We start from the raw sequence: 25869 nt of genomic DNA, 5'->3' as shown, positions 1-25869 counted from the left end.
TTTATGTATTTTTCTAATACAATTTCCCAGACCTCAACTCAAATTCACTGAACCGTATCTATATAATTTTTAAGGTCCTTTAAAGGTCATCTGGATGGCTCTTCAGGATCTGGGGACCAGTGACTTCAGAGAATTTTTAAAAGGTTGAGTATTTTTTTATTTATTTACTAGAGGCCTGATGCACGAAATTCATGCAAGAGTAGGCCTTCCTTCCGGAAGGCTGCTGGCACCGGCTTCCCTCTGGCACCCAGGACCCGGGCTTCCATTGCAGCCCCGGCTTCGTCCGGAAGGTCGTCTGGTCTAATTAGCATATTACGCTTTTATTATTATAGATAATTATGTAGAAGGCATGTGGGTTTGAGCTCTGATACAAGGAAATGTATTGATAACTGACACTTGTAGACATTGTAACAATTGGTTATTTTAAGTTTTTATTTAAAAAAAAAGATGTTTGTTTGATGAGTGGAAATTATAAAATAGACATCACGCTCTAAATTTTCAATCTGGTGTTTCCTTAACTCTTGAGCCATCAAATAGGAGATGAGATAAGATAAGCACTCAAGTTGATTTTTCCTTCTTGATGCCACTTCTAGACAAAGCAAGAAAAGGTTCAAATCTCTTTTCCTTTCTCCATCACTAGGGGCCAGGGGGAGTGTCATTGAATCAGAAGCTTTTTGAGGTCTCCTGGGTCAGTCTCAGGCCAGCTGTTTCCAGAGACTGACAAAGTCTTATTTTTAGAGACCACCTTTTTAGGGACTCCACCTGGTGACAGCGTGTGGGATAACTCCTAATTAGAAAAGCCAGGGGCTCTGAGGGGCTCTGAGTGGCTTCCTTCAGTGCTAGGCGTGAGTTTATCCCAGTCAGGGCTTCTCTGAGCCACACATTTCTCAGCGACTCTCTTGAATTTTATTTTCAATCCTGCCAAGGGCAGATTAAATGGCTACATCACTGGGAAAATGCAGAAGGCTTTGAAACAGATGGTTGGCTGTGCAGGCTCAGTGACTTGCCAGGCACGGGATTGTGTTGCCATATGAATGGAAATCCCATCGTGGCTGGGTTTTTATTTCTGCAACCTACGGATGACAGCGGCTCCCTGGTCCTCCTGGCAGTGGGGCCTGCAGCAGTTACCTGCCATTATCTGCCTCCCATCAGGGCTCAGCGATTTTCCTCTCTGGATTTTCCTGGTTCTTTTCTCTGAAAGGGAGTGTCATTCTAGACTAATTTCCTGGTGGTGTAAATGATTTAGCAGGGCTGATGAATATCAATAGAGCTGCAGATGGGTTTTAGGCTCCTAATGAATGTAATAGTCACCAGTGCCAAAAATTTTTCCAACTTGCATTTAGGATGAAAACAAACTTGAGTGGTATCCACAAAGGTTACCTCTTTAATTATCCATCACGAATTTTAGTCAGTAGTCAGGTGTCAGCAGATTATGGCACAGTGGAGAGGCTGTGTCCACGGCCACGTGCTGAGTATGCAGGAGCCAGGGAGCCCTGGGTTCGAATCCCAGCTCTGCCACTAACGAGCTGTGATTTTGAACAGGTTATTTAATTTCTCAAAGGTTGATTGTAAAAAGCAGAGAATGATACTTGGCCTCGGGCATTTTTAAGATAATGAGCATGAGGAAATGTAGTGTTTCTGGCATTCATAATTTAACAAATAATTATTAAGCATCTGCTATGTAGAAAGGGCTGCACTGGGTGCTGGGGATTCAGTGGGTCTTGGGAACTAGATGAAGGAATCAACTGGTCAGCAGTCTGTCAAGCAGGGGGCAGAGAGAGCTTCCCTGGGCTCAGGCAATACGGGGAGTGTTGTCTGTAGAGAATTTAAAAACAATAACAAAGCTAACTAAAAGTTAATCTACTTTATAGTATCCACATGTGCCAATAATTCTAAACAATGCCGGTGATAAAATACTCTTTCCCCTGTGGAGGAAAAAGGGGCCACACCCTAAACCTGACAAACTCAGGGGAGGCCTGCATGGTGGGCTTACAAACTCAGAGAGCTACAGTAACCACATAGGATGGTCTGACATTAAAAATTCCTAACTAAAAGTGAGTCACGCATGGCGAGTAGTCATGCCCTAGGTCTGTACATCCTTGACAAAGGTCAATTTTTACCTTCACTGAGCCTGTCTATGGTCTTTTTGCACCTAAGATAACCTACATTTGGATCATCCCCTTTATCCAGGGGACAATCTCCCAATGGAACAGGGAACCCCTCGCCGTTATGTTGTTGCCCAAATACCATCTCTATGTGCTGAGCATGTTAATTGTTAGCATGTGAAAGAAGTATGTGTCCCTCCATTTTACTCTTTATCCAGTCTCAGAGATTTCCCCCGCTTTGCTTTCTTCCACCCCCCCTAATCTACCATCAAAGGGTTTTATATAACCCCCTTATGCACCCTCCTTTTATTCTAATAAAACTGCAAAAACGCCACTCTCTGAAGCATTTTCTCAATCTGTTGAGATTTTACTTCCTGGCAATTGTCAGTTTGGCTCAAATGAACTCATAGAAATTCTCTACAGGTTTGGACATTTCTTACATTGACACCCCCCAAAATCTCTTGTTGGTCTAAGTTCTAGAGAACTATTGTAGTTACCGTTGTGTTTTAATATTATATATGTAAGCTGCATAGTATTTTATTTTGAAAATTATTTATCCTCAAGTTAATATTGTGTTCTGTGTGGAAGTTAAGTAATTATGCTATGGGCCTACCTCCCCCCCCCCCCCCCCCCCCCCAGCAATATCTGTGAACTCAACCACAGAAGTTTGTTCTAGAGAAAGTTTGCAAACATTTGTAAGAGTTGGAGCCATTGGTTCTGGTGCAGGTTTAGCCTCCAGGCCGAGTGGTACCACCTCTTCCTGCATTTAAATAGTAGCTTGATAATAAACAATAGCCTCTCGGTGATTGTAAAAACAAAGAAGCAAAGATGCTGAATTCCACTAATCCTGTCATTTCTGTGTAACCTCTTGGAGGTTTTGTATCTCAAATTTAAAACAAGTAAACTGTGAACTGCAAGGTATAATATTTGGGTTTGATAGTGCATGTCTTAATTCATTCATGAAAAGTTTTACTGAATTTGCATGTCTTTAAAGCTGCAATTGGCTCTTTCTTTCAAATTGTTAATTATTTGTTTTAATACTAAAGAAAAAATAGAAAAGATAATGATTATCACTGATTATTATGTAACTAGAGGCCCAGTGCACGAAATTTGTATACAGGTAGGGTCCCTAGCGGCTGCCGGCTGCTGTCTGGGGCCTCCCTTCTCCTGGATGCCTGCTGCCGCCTCCTGCCAGGGTGTCCCTTCGCACCCGCCTTGGCCTGGCACCGCCTGCTCAACTGCTCCATCATCCCACCATCCTGCTATTGTTGGGGCCCATTGGGGCCACAGGGCCTCCACTGCCGCCCACTGCTGCCCACTGCCAGCACTGCATTGCTGATGCCCACCATGTTCCATGCTGCCCCCTGGTGGTCAGCGCACCTCTAACTCCCGGTGGGTTGAACTCCTGCCTGTGGGGACAATTTGCATATTAGCCTTTTATTGTATAGGACTAGGGGCCCGGTGCACGAAATTTATGCACTGGGGAGGGGTCCCTCAGCCCAGCCTGCCCCCTCTCACATACTGGGAGCCCTCAGGGGATGTCCTATGGATGGCTTAAACCCACTCCCCATTGGGAGCAGACCTAAGTCTCAGTCTGGCCTCCCTTTGCTTGAGGCAACCGGGCTGATCAGGGGAAGGCACCAGCCCCATTACCCCACTGCTGCAGCCACTGCCAGTCACCATAGCCACCAAAGTATTTTCATCAACACAGACTCCAGTCCCTTCACCATGAAAAAATGACAACTTTCTTTAAGCATTTTCAAGATGTGTCTTTCATAGGATATGAAATTTCTTTTTCTTTTTATCCTCACCTAAGGATATGTTTCCATTGATATTTTCCCCTTCCCTCCGATCCCAAGCTCAGCCCCTTCTCAAGCCAAAAGCCTCCGCCCCAGGCTTTAGGCTTGGGAAGGGGTAACCCCCAGCACTTCCCCAAGCCTAAAGCCTCTGCTCCAGGCTTTAGGCTTGGGAAGGGGTTTCCCCCAGCACCTCTGATCGTAGGTTAGGCTCCTTCCCATGCCTAAAGCCTAAAGCACCAGACCATAGCAACCCCCATCTCCTTGCGATTGATCGCAGGGGGCCTGGTGCCGGAGCGGACCCCAGCTCCCTGTGATCCGTCACAGGGGGTCCACTCAGGGCACCTATGTATGCAGATTATCCGCCATCTTGGTTGGGTTAATTTGCATACTCACCCTGATTGGCTGGTGGGCGTAGCTTGGGTGTAGTGAAGGTGCAGTCAATTTGCATATTACTCTTTTATTAGGTAGGATAATTACTGGAAATAATTGTATCATATAGAGAAGGGCGTGTTAAAATATGATCCACTCCAGATGTCAAGTGTGTGAGGTAGGTCACTATAATGAATTACACAGTATGTTTTTAAAATTGCAATTGATATAAATGGTGGCCCCTCCTCTTCTCTCATGGCACTCCTCTAAGATAGAAGTTCATAATGGAAGGGCTCGGTTCCATGGTCTTTCTGAATGATGATCTGATTCTGTGGCTTTAAACAATAGTAGTAACTGCTCTTATGGGACCCTTCATATATGTCAGGCCTGAAGCTGACATTTCACAGATATTATTTAGTACTCTCAATAGTACAGTGAAATAGGTATTATTATTATTCCACTTTAATCAATGAAGAAACTGAGGTTTGGGGAATTTTGCTCCAAGTCACACAGCTAGTGAGTGACAGAGCAGGGGCTGACACTGTGCATTTATTACCTGGTTCAAAAGCTTATTCTCTTATCCACCATGCCATCAAAAGACGGGGACACTGATGCTGACATTCAATTCCTGACTAGATTACAGGAGAGGCTTAAGGCCAGTGAGATTCTAGACTTTGCTTGTCTAAACAACCTTGCAGTTAATTAGATAAGACACTGACGCTCCCAAATCAAATCAGTCTCAGAGCTAAAATGCAGCGAAGGATCAAAGCTGCAGCCCTGAGGAATTATTGCACCGATAACCCCACAGTTACTCCTGGATCGGAAACCAGATCTCTGTCCACCTACACCATGCTACCCCAAGCCTAAATTACACACAATAAGAAGATTTTCCCTTCCCGATTCTCCCACTCTCTTACTTCCATGGGTTTTGGCTTGAAGAGGGAAGATCCTGGTTGTATGAAGCGTTAGGCTGGAGGCAGCAGGCTGATAATATCACTGATAGAGGAGAGAAGTGTGTGGACCAGAGTTAGTGCAGGTGCCTTGTCTGAGATGACTTTGGACATCTACTATGTTCCTTGGCCTATAATATTCAACTTCCCAGACATCACCTAATATTGATGGTGACAACCTGTTTAGACCTGGATAAAGCCTCACCTTTCATTATAGAACCATGGGAGGGGTTTATGGAGGACAATGCTATACAAAAACCCCTCCCATGATGCTCTTTTTTCTCCTCTTGAGTTATTCTGTCCTAAAAGTGTAACCGGACAAACAATGGGTCCGTGCTGCCTGTCACTACTCAAGCCAATTAAAGCAGAGATAGGGTTGAATCATATATGAGCGTTTATTCCAATACTAAAGGCCCGGTGCATGAAATTTGTGCACAGGGGTGTATGTGTGTCCCTCAGCCCAGCCTGAACCCTCTCCAATCTGGAACCCCTCGAGGGATGTCCAACTGCCCATTTGGCCCGATCCCGGTGGGATTGCACCAAAACAGGCAGTCGGACATCCCTCTCACAATCCAGGACTGCTGGCTCCCATCCACTCGCCTGCCTGCCTGCCTGATCACCCCCTAACTATACCCCTGCCAGCCTGATTGACACCTAACTGCTCCCTTGCCAGCCTGATTGCCCCTAACTGCCCTCCCCTGCAGGCCTGGTCACCCCTAACTGTCCTCCCCTGCAGGCCTGGTCACCCACAACTGCCCTCCCCTGCCGGCCATATTGTGTGTTGGAGTGATGGTCAATTTGCATATTACTCTTTTATTAGATAGGATTGCTGGCAGTATGGGAGAGCAGCAGGTTATCCACAAAAATCTGCTCTACAGACCACCATAAGCCAGCTGCTTATATAGGTAGAAGTACAAAGGGGAAGTAGGCCAAAGGGCAGTTTACAGAGATGCACCAAAGGACTAGGAGTCTTCAAAGGACTTAATAATATGCAAGGGCTGAGGTTACCTGAGGAAACAGCCAAAGTGAGTGCCAAAATTAACAGGTAAGCAGGCTGGAGGTTTGAAAAGACCTACAGGTGTGCAAAAAGGGCTGGGGATCTTCAAAGGGCTGAAGATTCTGGTTTCTGTAACAAATCTTTGTTAATCTTTCCATGATAACAGGCAGCTCCAAATGGGGAGGAAGGGCTGCATCTCCAGGTTAGCTCCAGCCAGGGTAGAATGTGCCTTCTTTAATCAGAATAAAACAATCATGGTTAACAGAGCATGATTAATATTTCTTACAATACTAGCTGGTTCCCCAACTATTTCTTGAAAACAATGGGTAAAAACCTACAGCAGAACCCTAATGCCAGGAGATGTTATAATAATTGGTAAATACCTTGAATGATGCCCTGTAATGATTTGTAGAGCAAATCATCAAGTCCTCTGTTTCTGCCCCCTTTCAAAAGGTTTTGTAACTTTATAATAACTCAGTCCATCTGCCTGGCTTTAGAGAATTTGCATTATTTGCCCACAAGTCTGTTTCTCCACATAGAAAATGTAAGCCCCTAGTTGAATCACTCTAGCAGTATAATGCATATGATTGCTACTCAGTGCAGGTTCCCAGGCTTCATTCTAGATGTTCTGATCCAATAGATCTGGGTCCTTCAATCTGCATTTTCTATGAAGGTTTCTTGCAGATATTCTATAGGTCCCACTTTAAGATGTTCAGAAGCAATGACATATGTTCTTCAATTCTTCCCTGATCCTTGTGAATAGCAAGCCCTTGGTAAGTTATCTGCTGATTGAAAATTAAGGCACTTCTATTCTCCTGCTGATATATACTATTTGGAAACTTTTGTGACTACTTTAGGCTTGGCTCATTTTAATGACCACTGGTATTGATTCTTTTTTTTTTTTTTTTTTTTTTTTTTAAATTTCTTTATTGATTAAGGTGTCACATATTTGTCCTCATCCCCCCATTCCCATCCCACCCCCCTCCCCACGCATGCCCCAATCCCCTGTTGAACTTAACCGTTGGATAGGCTTATATGCATGCATACAGGTCCTTTGGTTGAACTCTCCCCCTCCCCCCACCCCCCCCCTCCCCTCCCCTATCCTCCCTCTGAGGCCCGATAGTCCGATCGATGCCTCCTTGCTTCTGGTTCTGTTCTTGTTCCTCAGTCTATGTTGTTCATCATTTCCCCTAGATGAGCGAGATCATATGTCACTAGATATATACTAATAAGCACTGAATGTGAGACGAGCAATAATAGTTATGCTGACAGGCAAATGAATCAGTCTGTAGCGAGCTTCCCCCTGGACCAACAGTTCTTTTGAGACTCAATTTCAATGTCCAGTAGTTCCTTATGTGTACATGTCAGCACTGACCCCCCAGCTCTGGATGGTGGACAAATGGCGGTAACGGAGGTCCGACTCCCTCTGGTTTGGTCTCGGCCGAACCCAGGGGCACGGCGTCACCCGGACTAAGGGGCACGTGGCCTCACCCATACCCAAGGGGCGCGTGGTCTCACCCGGGCCTGGGACCCAGCCTCACCCGGATGGATCCAGGGGCACACGGCCTCACCCGGACCCAGGCTCTGGCTTCACCCGGACCCAGGGACACTTGGCCTCTCCCAGACCCAGGGCCACTTGGGCTCACCCGGGCCTAGGTGCACGAGGCCTCATCTGGATCCAGGGACACATGGTCGCACCCGGACCCAGGGACGCTTGGCCTCTCCCAGACCCAGGGCCACTTGGGCTCACCCGGACCTAGGTGCACGAGGCCTCATCTGGATCCAGGGACACATGGTCGCACCTGGACCCAGGGACGCTTGGCCTCTCCCAGACCCAGGGCCACTTGGGCTCACTCGGGCCTAGGTGCACGAGGCCTCACCCGGATCCAGGGACACATGGTCTCACCCAGACACAGGGACGCTTGGCCTCTCCCAGACCCAGGGCCACTTGGGCTCACCCGGGCCTAGGTGCACGAGGCCTCATCCGGATCCAGGGACACATGGTCGCACCCGGACCCAGGGACGCTTGGCCTCTCCCAGACCCAGGGCCACTTGGGCTCACCCGGGCCTAGGTGCACGAGGCCTCATCTGGATCCAGGAACACATGGTCTCACCCGGACCCAGGGACGCTTGGCCTCTCCCAGACCCAGGGCCACTTGGGCTCACCCGGACCTAGGTGCACGAGGCCTCATCTGGATCCAGGGACACATGGTCGCACCCGGACCCAGGGACGCTTGGCCTCTCCCAGACCCAGGGCCACTTGGGCTCACCCGGACCTAGGTGCACGAGGCCTCATCAGGATCCAGGGACACATGGTCGCACCCGGACCCAGGGACGCTTGGCCTCTCCCAGACCCAGGGCCACTTGGGCTCACCCGGGCCTAGGTGCACGAGGCCTCACCCAGATCCAGGGACGCATGGTCTCACCCGGACCCAGGGACGCTTGGCCTCTCCCAGACCCAGGGCCACTTGGGCTCACCCGGGCCTAGGTGCACGAGGCCTCACCCGGATCCTGGGACACATGGTCTCACGCGGACCCAGGGACGCTTGGCCTCTCCCAGACCCAGGGCCACTTGGGCTCACCCGGGCCTAGGTGCACGAGGCCTCACCCGGATCCAGGGACACATGGTCTCACCCGGACACAGGGACGCTTGGCCTCTCCCAGACCCAGGGCCACTTGGGCTCACCCGGACCTAGGTGCACGAGGCCTCATCTGGATCCAGGGACACATGGTCGCACCCGGACCCAGGGACGCTTGGCCTCTCCCAGACCCAGGGCCACTTGGGCTCACCCGGACCTAGGTGCACGAGGCCTCATCCGGATCCAGGGACACATGGTCGCACCCGGACCCAGGGACGCTTGGCCTCTCCCAGACCCAGGGCCACTTGGGCTCACCCGGGCCTAGGTGCACGAGGCCTCATCTGGATCCAGGGACACATGGTCTCACCCGGACCCAGGGACGCTTGGCCTCTCCCAGACCCAGGGCCACTTGGGCTCACCCGGGCCTAGGTGCACGAGGCCTCACCCGGATCCAGGGACACATGGTCTCACCCGGACACAGGGACGCTTGGCCTCTCCTAGACCCAGGGCCACTTGGGCTCACCCGGGCCTAGGTGCACGAGGCCTCACCCGGATCCAGGGACGCATGGTCTCACCCGGACCCAGGGACACTTGGCCTCTCCCAGACGCAGGGCCACTTGGGCTCACCCGAGCCTAGGTGCACGAGGCCTCATCCGGATCCAGGGACGCATGGTCGCACCCGGACCCAGGGACGCTTGGCCTCTCCCAGACCCAGGGCCACTTGGGCTCACCCGGGCCTAGGTGCACGAGGCCTCACCCGGATCCAGGGACACATGGTCTCACCCGGACCCAGGGACACTTGGCCTCTCCCAGACCCAGGGCCACTTGGGCTCACCCGGGCCCAGGTGCACGAGGCCTCATCCGGATCCAGGGACGCATGGTCTCACCCGGACCCAGGGACGCTTGGCCTCTCCCAGACCCAGGGCCACTTGGGCTCACCCGGGCCTAGGTGCACGAGGCCTCACCCGGATCCAGGGACACATGGTCTCACCTGGACCCAGGGGCGCTTGGTCTTTTCCAGACCCAGGGCCACTTGGGCTCACCCGGGCCCAGGTGCACGAGGCCTCATCCGGATCCAGGGACGCATGGTCTCACCCGGACCCAGGGACGCTTGGCCTCTCCCAGACCCAGGGCCACTTGGGCTCACCCGGACCTAGGTGCACGAGGCCTCATCCGGATCCAGGGACGCATGGTCTCACCCGGACCCAGGGACGCTTGGCCTCTCCCAGACCCAGGGCCACTTGGGCTCACCCGGACCTAGGTGCACGAGGCCTCACCCGGATCCAGGGACACATGGTCTCACCCGGACCCAGGGACGCTTGGCCTCTCCCAGACCCAGGGCCACTTGGGCTCACCCGGGCCTAGGTTCACGAGGCCTCACCCGATCCAGGGACACATGGTCTCACCTGGACCCAGGGATGTTTGGCCTCTCCCAGACCCAGGGCCACTTGGGCTCACCCGGGCCTAGATGCGCGAGGCCTCAACTGGATCTATTGACCCCTGGCCTCACTCGGACCCAGGGGAGCGCGGCCTCCCCCAGACCCAGGGGCGCTTGGCACCTCCGCAAGAGTCCCGCCTCTCCCCGCAGGCATCTGGGTCTCCCACGGGTCCCCAGAAGCTGGATTTCAGTGTGATGGAGAGCTAATCTCCCCTAGGTTTGGTACAAAAGCCCCTTTCCCCCGCCACCAACCAGACCCACGCGCCTCCACACCTCATCCCCTCCGATTTCGCTGGTTTCCTCTTCCCTCTTAGCTATAAATCTACCATTCAGCCATCTCTCCTGTAGTTCTGGATGGCAGAGGCTCTGTCCTCCATTCGTGCCCCTGAAATTGCTGTGCGCGGTGGAGTTCGCAGTTCCTTTGTTTAACTTAGCCTCCTTCTTGATTCTCCTCTGTCAAAATGGCTTAAAGGGCTTGAATGTAAGATGAGAACTCCTAAGAATCCTCCAAATCGGTGTTGGCGGTCTCTGGGGCCTCGAGGATCTCACTGCGCAGTTCGGCCAGGTCGGTGGCGCGGATGCGCCCCTCCTGCAGAAAGATGGTCTCTTCCTTCACAGAGAGCCGCTGCGCCGAGTCCGCGGCCGCCGCCACAGCAGCTGCTGCGGCGCCCACGAGCCCATGGCCCCGGCTGCGGTGCTGACTGAGAGGAGCAGCCGCCCGGTCTGGGGAGACGCGAGCAGCAGTCGCCACCCTCACTAGTCCATGTTCCAGTTGTATTTCCGAAACTGCCATGTGAGGCAACACATCAGCCTTCACCTCCGCCGTCATCTTTTTCGAATTCCCCAATTTGTTCTTCTTAATCCCTTGAATTCAGTCAACTCTACTGAGGTCTAGTGGCGCCGGGAGGTGCACGGAGAGGGCGCCCGGGCCTCCGTCCGGTGTGGGGGGCGCGCGGCCCGCGGAACCAGGCGCTTGGGGGCCTCGCGGCGGGGATGGGCGCTGGGCGGCCGCCGGGCTCCGGGCGCCGCTGCCGCCGCGGCGTCCCCAGTGCCCCGGGCCGGGCGGCCTGCGGGGGCGGCGCAGTTGCGAAACTGAGTGAGTATCTACAGTTAAGTCTTGATTGTTGTTGGTGTCACTAGGAGGAGTTGTCCTCCAGGCCAATTGTCCATGAGGACCCTCTTTGTCTATATAGGAAGAGTTGCTGTGCAGGAGACATGAGGCTCCTGTGTCTGTGTCCCTCTGTATTCCTTGCAAACACCTCTGAGAGAAACGCGCCCTGGAGTTTCGCCCGCTGCCTGGAACTGGGTTTCAATGTAGTTGGAACTGGGTCTCAGCGCAGTCTGGCGCCTTTGTCTCCTTCCCAGCAGGGCCATTCAGTGGCGCAGGCAACAGTCCCTCCTCTGCGCGCCCTCCCGTGTGCGCCTCTGGAGCCGCCGCTCCTCTGTGCCTCTGCCCCACAGGCCAAATTCATTCCCCCAGCATGTGCCTGGCTTCCCAGGGTTTCGCCCGGAACTGGGGTTCAGTGCAGTCGGAACTGGGGTTCAGCACGGTCCGGAGCCCTTGTCTCCTTCCCGCTAGGGCAGTTCAGTGGCGCAGGCAACAGTCCGTCCTTTGCGCCCCTTCCTGCGCGCGCCTCTGGAGCTCTGCCTTCCGCCGCTCCTCTGTGCCTGCGCCCCACAGCCCAGATTCATTCCCCCAGCCTGCGCCTGGCTTCCCAGGGTTTCGCCCGGAACGGGGTTCAGTGCAGTCGGAGCCGGCGCTCAGCGCAATCCGGAGCCTTTATCTCCTTCCTGCCAGTGAACGCCGGCCAGGCCGTCAGCCGCCCCTTCCTCTCCGGCTCCATCCTCCTCGCAGGCGCGCGTGCTCGTGTCTCCGTCCGTTTCTCCATACCTCAGGCTTTTGCGGCTCCCCCGACTGTCCCCGTGGCCTTCTCCTTCTCCCCAGCTGTGGGCATTTCAGTCCGCCAGCTTTCCTGTGGTTCTGGACGATGACCGTTCTGACCTCTAGTTGTATTTTTGAAATTGTTGTGCCCGGCTGCGGGTTAGGTGTTTAACCTATCTGGTATTGATTCTTAATGGTGTCATCCTCAGACATTGTTCATAGTTTCGTGTGTGTGTGTTTTAAAAAATATATTTTATTGATTTTTTACAGAGAGGAAGGGAGAGGGATAGAGTTAGAAACATCGATCAGCTGCCTCCTGCACCCCCCCCACTGGGGATGTGCCCACAACCAAGGTACATGCCCTTGACTGGAATCAAACCTGGGACCCTTCAGTCCGCAGGCTGACGCTCCATCCACTGAGCCAAACCGGTTAGGGCTCGCGTGCTTTTTTAAGAGTCCAAAAGTTGTGTATAAAAGAAGTTGCTTTATCAGCAATCTGGTTTAGAAAAGCATCAGCAACATTTCATAACATTTCACATTAGCTGTCAGGAAATAGGTTGAAAGGCAAACTAAGAAATAATAATCCATTTGTAGGTACTTATAACAAAAACAAAAAAGATACAGTTTAAAAGAAAACATTGGGTTCCCCTTTCCTGATAATATAGAGACCTTTTAATAGTTGCACTGTCAAAAAAAAAAAAAGAGTTAATTAGAAAGATTCATAGAACATAAATTCCAAGGAAACCCAATAGTCATTTTTGCAATAATGAGACCTCCCAAGCATAATATTGGTGGCAGAAATTGAAATGTGATAGAGCCTAAGAAATCTAGGATATCCTCTTAAAATGTAAAATAAAATCCCAGGGTTCTTCTGCCAGCTTTTGTGACAGTCATTATTTTTACATTTACACCAAAGTTTTAAAAGATGAGGAAAACAATAGGATGCATATGTTTCTCTAACATCTGTCAACTGTTTGAGACCCCCCAAAAAAAAATTAATAGAGGAACTTGATTATTTGCTCTACAAGTCATTACAGGGCATCATTCAAGGTATTTTACCAATTATTATAGCATCTCCTGGCATTAGTGTTCTGCTGGAGGTTTTTACCCATTGTTTTCAAGAAGTGCCATTTGGAAATCCATTTTCAATATATGACTTCATAGTCAAATTATTATACAGTTCCCAACTGAGCCAATGGAAGTTTGGTGAGCAAACACAAACTTATTTCCCCTTTTACAAATATTTAATCTAAAAGCCAAGGCAAACCACTCTAAAACAACCATCTGTGTGGTTCTAATTTCAAAATAAGGATAATTTAAAATTTTAAACAGTGCCTTCCTTACCATGGTCTTCCATGTCTTGTCTACAGTTCTGTGAACTTGGCACCTAAATTCATTAGAGGTGCTGCTGTCCCCCGAAATGTCAGAGGAATGTGTGCTGGTCGTCACCTAGACACTGTCTCCATTTGTTTTGCCCAAAGTCTGATTAGGACTTATCACGTGCCTTGAAAAGAAACACTCTAACTCAAACTCTAATCCCAAGGTAAAAGAGCAGAAAATAGATTACACTTAAATTTCCCTTGATGTTAGAGAATATTCTGAAGAGACACTGGTTTCAAAATAGAGTGGCTAGTGAATATCCAAAATTTCAACAGATTTTCCTTTTTTTTTCTAAACAAACCACAGGGGAACAAAGGTAGAGGAAAAATAAACTTCAGGACATAATCACTGTGGTCCTCAATTTCTCTGGATCAGATCTTACAGAGTGGGGAAAAAGCATTAGCAAACTTTTTTTTCCCCAAAAAATAACGATGGGTGTGAAAATCTTTGTCACCTATGCTTTTAAGAAAAAAATTAGATGGAACATTAAAATAAAAGGCAGCATTATTTTATGTTTACATTTCATGATGACTTGTTATTCAATTTACTTGAATTTATAAACAAAACAGCCCTTGACCATTCATTCATCTAAGACAATGAATTGTTTCTACCCTAGATGACCCAAAATTAAGTGATTGCAAAAGATGGGTGCTTTTTAAAAATTCAGGCTTTAAAACTGAGTCACAGACAGATGAGATATTATTCTCTTCCTGTAAGTGGTTGAAACCAAACTTGCTCTTCTCTGGTGTTTTTAATAAGAACAGTGCTACAGGCTTTGCTCAGGCACATCTGTAGGCTCTACCTGTCTGAAAAGTTCCCGGACCTGGCCTGATAGCAGTCTCTGCAGGCTGAGAGTCAGTGATTTGTTTCAGGCCTTCCATGGGACCTGCATGATTTTAAGTCATTTAACTTCATGCAGCCTCATTGAGGTCCTACAATGTGCCAACCAAAATTCTACTGCTGGAAAATAGGTAGTTCTTTTAAAAAAAAAACCAACTCTATACATTTCAGTGTAGAATGTCCCAGAAGTCTTAATTGCTTTTATACACACTATTTGACTCAACCAATATAGAAATCATACTTATATTATGGTTATATACCATTCATACATCAACTTAATAAGATTGCAAGTGTCAAGGATCAAGGTAAATCTTTGAAGTGATTTATAAAAAAAAAATCTCCTTTTAGAAATATTCATTGTAACATGGTATAAGCACACAGAATACACAGACATGCTAATTTCACTTACCTGAAGGAATATGAGTCACATAAAGGGCACAGGTCACCCAGAAGGGACAATCTAATCTTCCTGGTGATAGAGACTTTGAATAACTGAGGTTGGAACATCCTGGGAAAGGGAACATTGATAATAAAGTATTACCCAATGGTTTACATTTCAATTTCAGTGAATGGTGGTTCCATATCAATACAGAATACCAACTTGCAAGGGCTTGCCTATATTCCATGTAAAATTTGATGAACTGAATTTGCTAAAATCTAAAAGATCTCATCCTTTTGTGACCTCTCTGGCACCTGTACCTCTATCCACTTAAAACATGTACTTGGGGGCAATCAGCACAAATCTGGATAATACAAAATAACCCTGCACATTTAAGGTATTAATGGTAGCTACCATACTGTAATGGGAACATTTTGATCATTTAAAAGTAAACTAAATAACAAGTTATAATGAATTATAATCACGTATTATAATTATCAACCAAAATTTTTTAGTCATGAATAAAAATGTGCATAGATATAGTATATTACAAAATTTGAAAGTTACCCCCAAATTGTGATTACCTTTTATGTTAAAAACAAAACAAAACAAATAGCCCAGCCAGCATGGCTCAGTGGTTGAACATCGACCTATGAGCCAGAAGGTCAGGGTTCTATTCCCGGTCAGGGCACATGCTTGCGTTGTGGGCTCATTCCCCAGTGTAGCATGTGCAGGAGGCAGCTGATCAATGATTCTCTCTCATTGTTGATGTTTCTATCTCTCTCTCCCTCTCCATTCCTCTCTGAAATCAATAAAAATAAAATAAAATAAAACCCCCAAACAAACAAAAACTAAAGATTATAGAGCTCAACTTCTTAGTCGTGAAATTTTATAGTTAGAGAAGGCATTTTAAATCATCAGTGTTAATTTAGTTTCAAAATTTTATTAAGCAAAAAGCAGTGTACACATACAGGAGCACATATGTACCCACCCCCCTAAGTAAAAAAACAAAAACATTAGCTACGCAGCTCTGAAGCTGTAGTACAATGAAAAGGAAAATGGTTAGAGTTGTTGGTATTCTTACCATACTTTTAAACATTTGAAAATATGAAGAACACATTTTCTAACCTGTCAATTCCGATTTCAGCAATGATGGGGTATGAAATGAAAGATGTTAAGGTAGAATTGGGTCCTTTTCTGATGACCCAATATAGCTGTGTCTCCACCTTCTTCAGTCTAGCAGACATGCAACCTTGTGGAGATACACTATGAAAGGAATGAAAATGAATAGAGTGTTTTCACATTCCCTTTCTCCAGGCTCCACCTATATAATTCATTGACCATCCATACACCAACTACTCATAGAAAAATATCCATTTGTAAATAGGCAAGTATGTCCTACCAGACAGAGGGATTGAGCCCATGTACTTACTCAAAATGGATAGACACAGAGCAAGCTTTGTGTAGAATTCTCGTATCAGACCAGTAAGGTGTGTAGCTTGAGAGATCTAAGGATGTGCTCTTCAAGGACAGCCATGGCTAATGTTGGCATGCCAAGCACTCTAATACCTTTGTACTAAACCTCTTGGTTCATAGGTTGCTGCTCAGCCACTGAGCCACACTGGCTGGACCATACTATTCTTTTAAACTACTTTTGTTAGAGTCTTGGAGTTTTTCAAACAGGCTTATAGGGAGACAGCTAAGTAAAGGGCTTGATGCCTTTTAACTAAATGAAGTCAAGGTCTTCTTGTAAAGAATGAAGTTAGAGAGCCCACAGAGCTAGTGTGCACATCACAAGTTGAGGTGAGTGAACATGATTTCCAGCAAGAAACCTTCTATCAAATTCAATTTCCTTTTGCAACCTTATAGTGAGTAAATACAATTTCCATTCCAAGCAAGTATGTCTCTGAGATTAGGGATGTAGCCCATAGAAAATAACAAGAAAGCTTCAACTCAGTATTTCTCCAAGGAAATTCTTGCAAACTACTCAGAGAATGATTTAATGATAACAAGATACAGAATAAATATAAACATAGTGGGGGAAACCTTCACCCCAACCTTGCTGCTTATATTTTTAGTGTGTTTAAAGTAAACATCTTCTATTTTCCAGCCATTATATTTTAAGATGTTCTGGCTAACTCAGAGTTCTGTCCAAGCCCAGTGCCAATATTCTTCAAAGCTCTTCATTAAACTGATCGCCGAAGCTTGTGATCCTCTGGCTTCGGTCACAACTGCAGCCAAGGCTGAATCAAATAAATATCAGAGAAGGTCTAACGTTCTATTTCCACTGCTCCTTAGGGTCACCCACTGCTTTCAACTGGGTGCTGATTGCCTTGAAACAAGTGATGGTGCCTCAAGAGAAAACCAAGGCATTTTCTCTGATTTTTTTCAAAAGTCCAACCCTCAAAGGAAAATTGAAAGAATGTTTGTGCAGAATAGGAGAGGTTTGTGAGAACGCTCCATTATGTAAGAGAATGCTTGCTGGTCCAGGGATTAGAAAAGATTCCCTATAACAGAGGGAGTGGCAGTGAGGAGTCAATACTGGGGGCCTCAAAGAAGGGGGGACCCCCCACAAACACAAACACAGTGGAATAGAAGAAACCCATCCCTCTTTCCAGGAAGAGTGTGGGGGAGAAGTAAGATCCCAGGGTAGGATACCAGTTATATCAAATTAGGGCCTACCCTAATGACCTCATTTTATTTATTTATTTATTCATTCATTTATTTATTGTAATTCTAAAAATCCTTTAATCACAGTTGACATACAATCATTATATTAACTTCAGGTGTCCAACATAGTGATTAGACATTTACATGATTTACGAAGTGATCACTCAGATAAGTCTAGTATCCATCTGACACCATATATAGTTATTACAATATCATTGACTATATTTTCTATTCTGTATTTTACATCCTTGTGACCATTTTTATAACTGCCACTTTGTATTTCTTATTCCCTTCACCTTGTCCCTTCTTACCTCTTTACACACTCTATCTCCGAATATGGTTACATTCTGAGGTGCTAGGGGTTAGGACTTCGACATATGAACTTATGGGGGACACAGTTCAGCCCGTAACAGCTGCCTTCTGGTCACACAAATTACAACCAAAAGTGATCTCTCCTCTCTGTGCTGATTGTCCCTACTGCACAGAACACTGGGCAGTGGCTGGACTTCTACCTGTGTTCCCCGACTGGGGACGGTCACTGCTCTACATGGTAAGAATTTATTAGAGTCAAAGCTGCTTCACGGACCCCCCCCCCCTGAACCCCCACTTACAAATTCTGCAGATGGGTGTCCACTCATGCCCTCTGTAAGCCTCCTCTCTCCCCATCTCCCAACTCTGAGGGTCAACCCAGCTTGGGCCCTTCTCTACAGCTGCTGGGCCTCTACTGTGACTGGCTGAGCTGTAAGTTCACTAAGAATCAATTGTGCGTCTGCTGTGTGGAGGTTAATATATTTACACAATTTCACAAAATATTATGGGAAGCAATGAAATATGAGTGCAAAGGGAAGGCACTGTTTATATGGAAATGAAGATGGCTGCTCTGGAAAGGCTCGCCCAACAGGAGCTCCTAATAGGGCTGTTAAATTAGGCGTGAGTGAGACAACTGTAAAAGTCGGGCAAAATAGCAGGTCCAGCCCGGAGGCCTCTGCTCTCAGATTACTCTCCGGGCGTTTTAAGTTCGTGGCCCACTATAATGAAGCCATAACTTTAAAGAAACCATAGACTGAGAACGGTAACTGATGTACTAGAAATGTGGTTTGTGAATGGCAACTCCAATATCAGACCCAGATTCAAAGAAAAGACCTTTGCCCTCCTATATCCAATGATTCCTGAATGAATACACTTTACATTTTCAGTTAAAAGAACATGTTTATGATCCGTGTGTATCTGTTGTTGTTTTTAATCAACGGTCTAACTCCTCATCCCTTTTAGCTTATTTGAGAAGGACCCTCCTGAATAGGTTGCCAATTGGCTGCCGTGTCAATGAGGACTGTACTGAGGTGTGGTTTTCATAAACAAAGAGCTGCTTATAGGAATTACTAAACTCGGGGCAGCAGCTGACAGTCCTGAGGCTTGAGGAATAATAATGCTTCCCTCTACGAAGAGCTCAAGGCAAGTGCCTCAGAGGCAAAGTCCTAAACAGAAACACAATCTGGACAGTGGCTGCAGTTGTCATGACAGCCCCGTCCCCTGGTCACCTCGCTGGCCTGGAAGGGAACATATGCACTGGGACACACCCTTGGCCATCCCAACACCCACAGGTCAGTCCACTCTGCAGGGTCTGATCTAATGTTCACGGAGAGCCTGCTCACACCAGGCAATTCCATTTTGAGAAGGTTTTACAATCTTTCCCAGATTCAGTCCCCTCCACACTTTATCAATATGCTCCTCACAGCCCCCCAGGAAATGAAACATTTCACAATTACCCACAACAGAAGGGACCTAATCCCCACTCAACCATCTGCTTTAAGAGACCAGGTGTCCCACAGAACGCACCTGAGTGTTTTTTGTTACTGTGCACATTAAAGAAATCACAACCAAGGACTACTGAATAGAGTTAGAAGCAGAGATAGCAATTCCTACAGATTTTCAGATCAACTAAAACATAGCCAGGTGCAGAAAATCTTGATGGGAAATGCATTCTTTTTTCCCCCCAATATTTTTTGTTGATTTCTGAGAGAGGAAAGGAGAGGGAGGCAGAGAGAAAAACATCAATGATGAGAGAGAATCATCAATCAGTTGCTTCCTGCACACCCCACACTAGGGATCAAGCCCACAACTCAGGCATGTGCCCTGACCTGGAATCGAACCATGACCTCCCGGTTCATAGGTCCACACTCAACCACTGAGCCACGCTGGCCTGGTGGGAAATGCATTCTTTATTGTGTAACCCATAGACCTGGTTGGGGCAGAATGCTACAGGGTGAACATACCGCAGGGAGGAAAAGGTGTGAACACACCCCTGCACCCAAAAAGCCTGGACAAAACGAGTTCCTTGCCACCCCCAGCACAGAGGCTGAGCTGGCACTTTGGGCATCCTCTTCATTCACTAGCAATGGTCCTCCGCCCAGCACCACCAACGGGGCCGTCCTGGTCCCTGCCTACAGGGCAGCACGAACTGTGCAATCCCCCGGCACGTTTTCCTTAAGGAAAATGTTTAAAGGATGATTAACTCTGACACTACTTACAGAATTACACTGCAAATCATCAGCTATTTTCTCCCCGTATTCAATCTGAGATACAGGAAATTAATCCGCCTCCCACTGTTCTCTCCCCCCATTACTTATCGATAAGCCTATTTCCTTTCGTTCTTCTCCAAGCTCTTTTTCACTCCTGTTTCCTCCCCTGATCTTTGCCTTCCCACCTCCTTCCCTGGCTTGCTTGCTTGTTTTCCTTTATGTCCTGCACCCAAAGGAATGAAAACAAACAAACACACTAAGACAACCTCTTGAGTAGAATACAGAGTAGAGACCAAGAACTCTAAAACTGGAGAGGCTAGTAAAGATGAATTCAATTCCTTCCATTGTTGACAAGCAAACCCAGGTGCCAAGCGACAGCAGCTGGTCCTGGTCGAATCCTTGGCTCTGGTGGCTCAGGCGTGTAGCTCTCCAGTTGGTACCGGTGAAGGACTTTCTGAAGCAAAGCCTCACTGACTCTGAATTCACAGAGGGACTTTCCTCCAGAGAACAAATCTGAGATGGCATGTGTGAAACTGCTTGTCAACTGGATAACATTTTACACATTTAAACATTTTAAAAACTTTTTTTTTGGGGGGGGGGGGGGTGGAGGGGTGGTGTCTGGCCAGCATGGCTCAGTGGTTGAGCATAGGCCTATGAACCAGAAGTCACAGTTCGATTTCCAGTCAGGACACATGTGCTCGATTCCCAGTGTGGGGTGTGCAGGAGGCAGCTGATCAATGATTCTCTCTCATCATTGATGTTTCTATCTCTCTCCCCCTCTCCCTTCCTCTCTAAAGATCAGTAAACACATATTTTTTTTAAAAAATAAAAACTCTTTTTTATCCGTCTACTGCAATGACTTTTCTATCTCCTCGATTCTGGAGTGAGCCCGAGGCACAGTGAGGATGTGTGAGAACTCCATTTAGTGACCTCTCTGGTGTGTGTCTCCTGGAAGGAGTTAATGAACACCTCCAAGGATGCATACTTCTTAAACTCTCACATTGAAAATGGCCCGGAACTCTCGGGAGAGCAATACGAAAAAGAGGGAGGGGACCACATGCTAGAACCATGTGTTATTCTTGTCAGCACCCTGAAGCACGTGCGAATCCATCCTCTTTTGGGGAATGGGCACTTTTCTCAGTTTAAACAAGAAAATTTATTCTGTGAACGCTCTGAACATTTTCCCTCCTCTATTTACTTATTTATTTCCTTCACATTTGGCCGAGTCACTTCCTAACCTTTGTCCTGACAGTTCTTATCTAAGAGATATTCTACCTTTGGCCCAAGAATTTCTAGAATTAAGTTCATGGCTGAAGGATTTTCCAAACAACACCAACAACAGAAAATCTGTATTATGGAACAAGTAATGAAAAATAGTACAGAGAGCTAAGTCTTTTTCATCCTGTAATCACCCCCAAGGGATACTATATTCATTACTTTCATTTCTTTTAAATAAAGACTAAGTTTTGGTATTAAAAATGGGAGTGAAATTGCACTAACTTCTCCTCTCATCGAGGGTCAAACAGACCAGGAGGAGGTTCTATGCCAGTGGCATCTAACATGAGCTGGTGTCAGGATGACTCGCTGAGAGGAAGCAGAGAAGATAGAGACAATCCCAGTCCTTCTTTCAAGCTGGCTGAAGTCAATTTAACTCCTTCAGGGCCTGTGATTGCTCTGCCATTCCTTAGCAGAGCCACACCAACCTGTTATAATATTGACATAACGTGGGCTGTAGAGATTTCACCCAAAGCTAGGGCAGATTGCCACAGCATGGAGGGCAAGAGAGGCACTAAATGCAGAGATGAGGGAGGGGTGGAGGAAACACCCTTAATTTCAGCCACTGTATCAGAAATCAAAGCAGGAATCTGGGGGAAAATGAATCCAAAATCTCATTTCCTCTCAATTTAAAAGAATTTTAAAAGATTATTTTCCCCCCTAAAAGCAGAAACTGCCACCAAGGGTGTAAGAGGCAGGCTAGCCGTGGTCTGTGACTGGTCTGACAAAGGCTAACTCTTACCCAGATGTCCAATAAAAACACTTAGCGAGTATCATTTCCATAAGGCTTTGTCTACCCGAAACACAAGCCAATTGTTTGGGTCCAATTTATGAAGCAAGGTCTTACGAAGGTTATAGGGTGAGGAGGCCTGATGACAACTAAATTGCCTTAAATGGAGCTCAAAATACCACCTTAAAACATTCTCCTCTCCCAAGAAATGCTTAATCATAAATCAAGGGGCTCAAAATGTATTAAAAATGACGAATAGAGCAAGCACTTACATCTCATTTTTTCCTTTTAATTCAGCAATGCATCAAAGATTTCTGAGGGATATTATTCCACACACACACACACACAAAGATAAAGTGCACCAGGAATGCAAGATTCCAGGGATAAAAGAGGAGATTAAAAATCAAATAGTGGACCAGACTTAATGCTGAAACTTATTCTGAAAATAGACATACTCATTTTAAGACAAGGAGATGAGGACTGTCTGTTCTGAACTTGTAAGGAATGGTGAATCTCACCATAATTGGACACATGTTTTTCATCTCAGAAGAACTTATGAATCCATTTTAATGTATTAAAGTTCATGGATACTATTTGTCCACAAGTAAGCTTTCATCCCCTTTTTCAACCATGCATACTTAATGGGGATTTAATTTAATAGGGGGTGGAAAAAAAAACCTTCCAAACTTACTAATGTTTCCTGAATCGCCATTAGGCTAGCTTTAGGAGATTTAAAGCATGTGCTAAGTGAAACTGCGTGTGCAAGAATTTGTAATGTTCTGGTACTTTTGAACAACAAGTTATTTTTATGTGTTCTTCCTACATGCAGAAATTAATTCTCAGCCATCAGAACTGTTAAGTGGCTAACATGGGATGCCAGTTTGTCTTGACCTGGAGTAGATTAGAAAGTGAAATAGGCAGAAAAGTCCTGCCTGGCAAATCATAAGCCACCTCCTCAGAAGCCACGGGAGTGAGCACTTGGAGGGCTCAATGTAGAAGGAAGAAAGAAGCATCAAACCCCGGGAACAACTCTTCTTTCTTCTCCCTTCCTGTTGATTGCAAATACCTAGAAAATGCAACCAACTCTACAAGCAGTGAACCTGATTTTTTCTTCACAGCCTTGTTCAGTCTTCTTGGAGACATCTGTTTTTAATTGCATTTGGATTTGAAAACTAATTTTGAGTGAGACTGGGCTCAGGCTCCAATCTAGTTGGAGCTGAGAGATTACTGCTTAGCCACACATCCCCCAAATTCAGGGAGGCTTGAGGCCAAGGATACCACGCTTTCTGAATGCACGCACGAGGCACATACATTTAGAAACAACAACAAAAAAAGGAATGGTCTAATACTCTCAGGGAAACTTCTTTAAGGCCATGATTTGGGTTTTAGGTTACAGCTTTTAGACGCAGGATTCCGTTTGGGGGAAGGTCAATTGGAGGACAATAATCTCTCTTGCATTCCAATATATGGAACAGGAGATGAAGCATTTGTATGAACAAATCAAAATAAAAACAGTTTTGCTCAGCCCGTGTAGCTCCGTGGCGGAGCGTGAACCAGGAGGTTGTGGTTAGATTCCGGATCAGGGAACATGCTCTGGTCTCAGGCTCACTTCCCAGTAGGGAGCATGCAGGAGGCAGCTGAGTAATGATTCTCTCTCATCATTAGTGTTTCTATCTCTCCCTCACCCTTCCTTTCTGATATCAATAAAAGTATATATTTAAAAAAAAAAAAAACAGCCGAAACCGGTTTGGCTCAAAGGATAGAGCGTCGGCCTGCGGACTCAAGGGTCCCAGGTTCGATTCCGGTCAAGGGCATGTACCTTGGTTGCGGGCACATCCCCAGTAGGGGGTGTGCAGGAGGCAGCTGATCGATGTTTCTCTCTCATCGATGTTTCTAACTCTCTATCCCTCTCTCTTCCTCTCTGTAAAAAATCAATAAAATATATTTAAAAAAATAATAAAAATAAATAAATAAAAAACAACTTTTTGGGTTGTTCATTGAAGAGATCCTAAATCCTCCTGACTCCCTAAATTTGAAAGAAATTGAGACAAATATGCGGTCCTCCAACCTCATTTTCCTTTCTTGCAATGGTAAGAAGCTCTGGAATGACTCGCGATTTCCCATTGTATGGACTCTGGGACTGCCTTCCCTCTCCAGGACCTGCTGAGGGCAGGGGCTCAGGAGTCGGTCCCAACCTTCACTCACAATGTACTCCTAGGCTTTCTGCCTCCGAGTATGCAATGCTAAATGAGGCTCTTATTTTTCTGTTTCACAACATTTGGGAGGATTCATTAGTGAGCAAAGTACTAAAAATCATGAAGAGCTGCTAAAGTGCAAGAAGCTATTTCAATTTTCTTTAAAAGCTGAGTCCAAAAATATAAAAGTAAAATTCATGCCAAGAACTCTTAAGTGATTATTTGATACTCTGCTTGACAATCCAGAACATGAGCCATGGGGCCCTCCCTCTGCAATTTCAAATGACAACTAGTGCCAGTTTTATCTAGCTGATCCACAATAAACACACCTATGTTGTTTTGAAACTCAAAGTAACAGTGAGTAAAAGAACACAGAAGTATATTTGAATTTGACTATGTAACTATTAGTCATTTTAGTAAGCTAAGATAGTTAAAGAGTACCCTCATGTTTGTTCCCTACATTCAAAGGATGTAGGTTTAAACACTATTATTAATTTTCATTAAATTCACTAGCCAATTGTTTAATGTACCATAAACTATCAATTCACAAGATTCACTTTATTGATGGAAGCCAGTTATCATTTATTAATTCTAAGTGTTCTCTGTAGAGATTTTCAGAGATGGGATGGTTTGTTTTCTTAATACCTGCCATTATAATCTAACTAGAATTTAATATCTAAAATATCTAAAGGAACCTGCATTTATTTGAAATTGATCCCCTGCTAGGGAGGTGGGGGCATATGTGGGGAGGGGTTTGGGATGGGAATGGGGGGATGAGGACAAATATGTGATACCTTAATCAATAAAGAAATTTTTAAAAAAAGAAATTGATCCCCTGCTAGGAGATTTTGGAAAAGAGAGAGCTTTCCTTATAAATGAAGATCTTGAATATAATAAGCACCCCTGTGAATATAAGTTGCATATAATATTTTATCCTGCCTTTCTCACCACTATTATATATTGTAAGAATTTCTTCTTGTCATTATAATTTTTTTATCAACATTTTAAAGTTGCATCAGAATATTTCACTGTATTGGGCATTTAGGTTGTCCCCAAACTTATAGACAATGTTGTGTCAAATTTCTGAGTACATACATCTTTTTCATTTTTTCTGGTAATTCCCTTAGAATAGATATCTAGATGTGGAATTCATACTTTTTAGAGCTCTTGATACGATTGCTAAAATGGCTTGCAGAAAAGCTGTAGCAATTTAGAGATCTGCTCAGCAGCATATGAGTATGCCAACATTCCCTGCCCTTATCAACTTGATCCCTGCAATTCCTACATGGCTGTTTGCTAATTTGATAGACTAAGAAGGTCTATTATTTTATTTTGCATTTATTCAACTCCTAGAGCAGTTAAATTATTTTTCATGTATGTGCTAATTTTTTCTATTTCTTCAGTTATCTGTTTTGACTCCTATGTAAATTTTTCTATTTGACTTTTTTTTCTTCTCAATTAATGAAAATTTTGGTTAACATTCTGTTACTCACCATATGTAATTTCTAATGTGTTCTTTATGATTTTTTTAATTTTCAAAATACACTTTACATTCAATATTATTTTCTATTAGTTTCAGGTGTACAGTATCATGGTTAGACAACCATGTACTTTACAAAGTGTTCCCCCTGATACTTCCAGTACCCAACTGGTACCATACATAGTTATTACAATGTTACTGACTTCATTTCCTATGCTGTACTTTACACCCCCATGACTTAATAATCCCCATGACTTTACCTTTTTCACCCATTCTCCCAAA

At 45.9% G+C, this 25869-nt stretch overlaps 1 long non-coding RNA gene across 1 annotated transcript in view; it reads left to right on the top strand.

Moving 5' to 3' along the window:
* LOC129147722 (uncharacterized) overlaps positions 1-25869 on the top strand; it is a 33708-nt gene that overhangs the window by 2167 nt on the left and 5672 nt on the right. The window contains exon 2 of the long non-coding RNA XR_008554992.1: positions 75-143. This is a non-coding gene — a long non-coding RNA (uncharacterized LOC129147722). The remainder of the gene's footprint in view (positions 1-74; positions 144-25869) is intronic.

This window comes from Eptesicus fuscus, chromosome 3 (genome assembly GCF_027574615.1).
Source record: "Eptesicus fuscus isolate TK198812 chromosome 3, DD_ASM_mEF_20220401, whole genome shotgun sequence".
Lineage (NCBI taxonomy): Eukaryota > Metazoa > Chordata > Mammalia > Chiroptera > Vespertilionidae > Eptesicus > Eptesicus fuscus.
The sequence above is the reverse complement of the archived record's forward strand: the minus strand, read 5'-3'. Positions and strand labels throughout refer to the sequence as shown.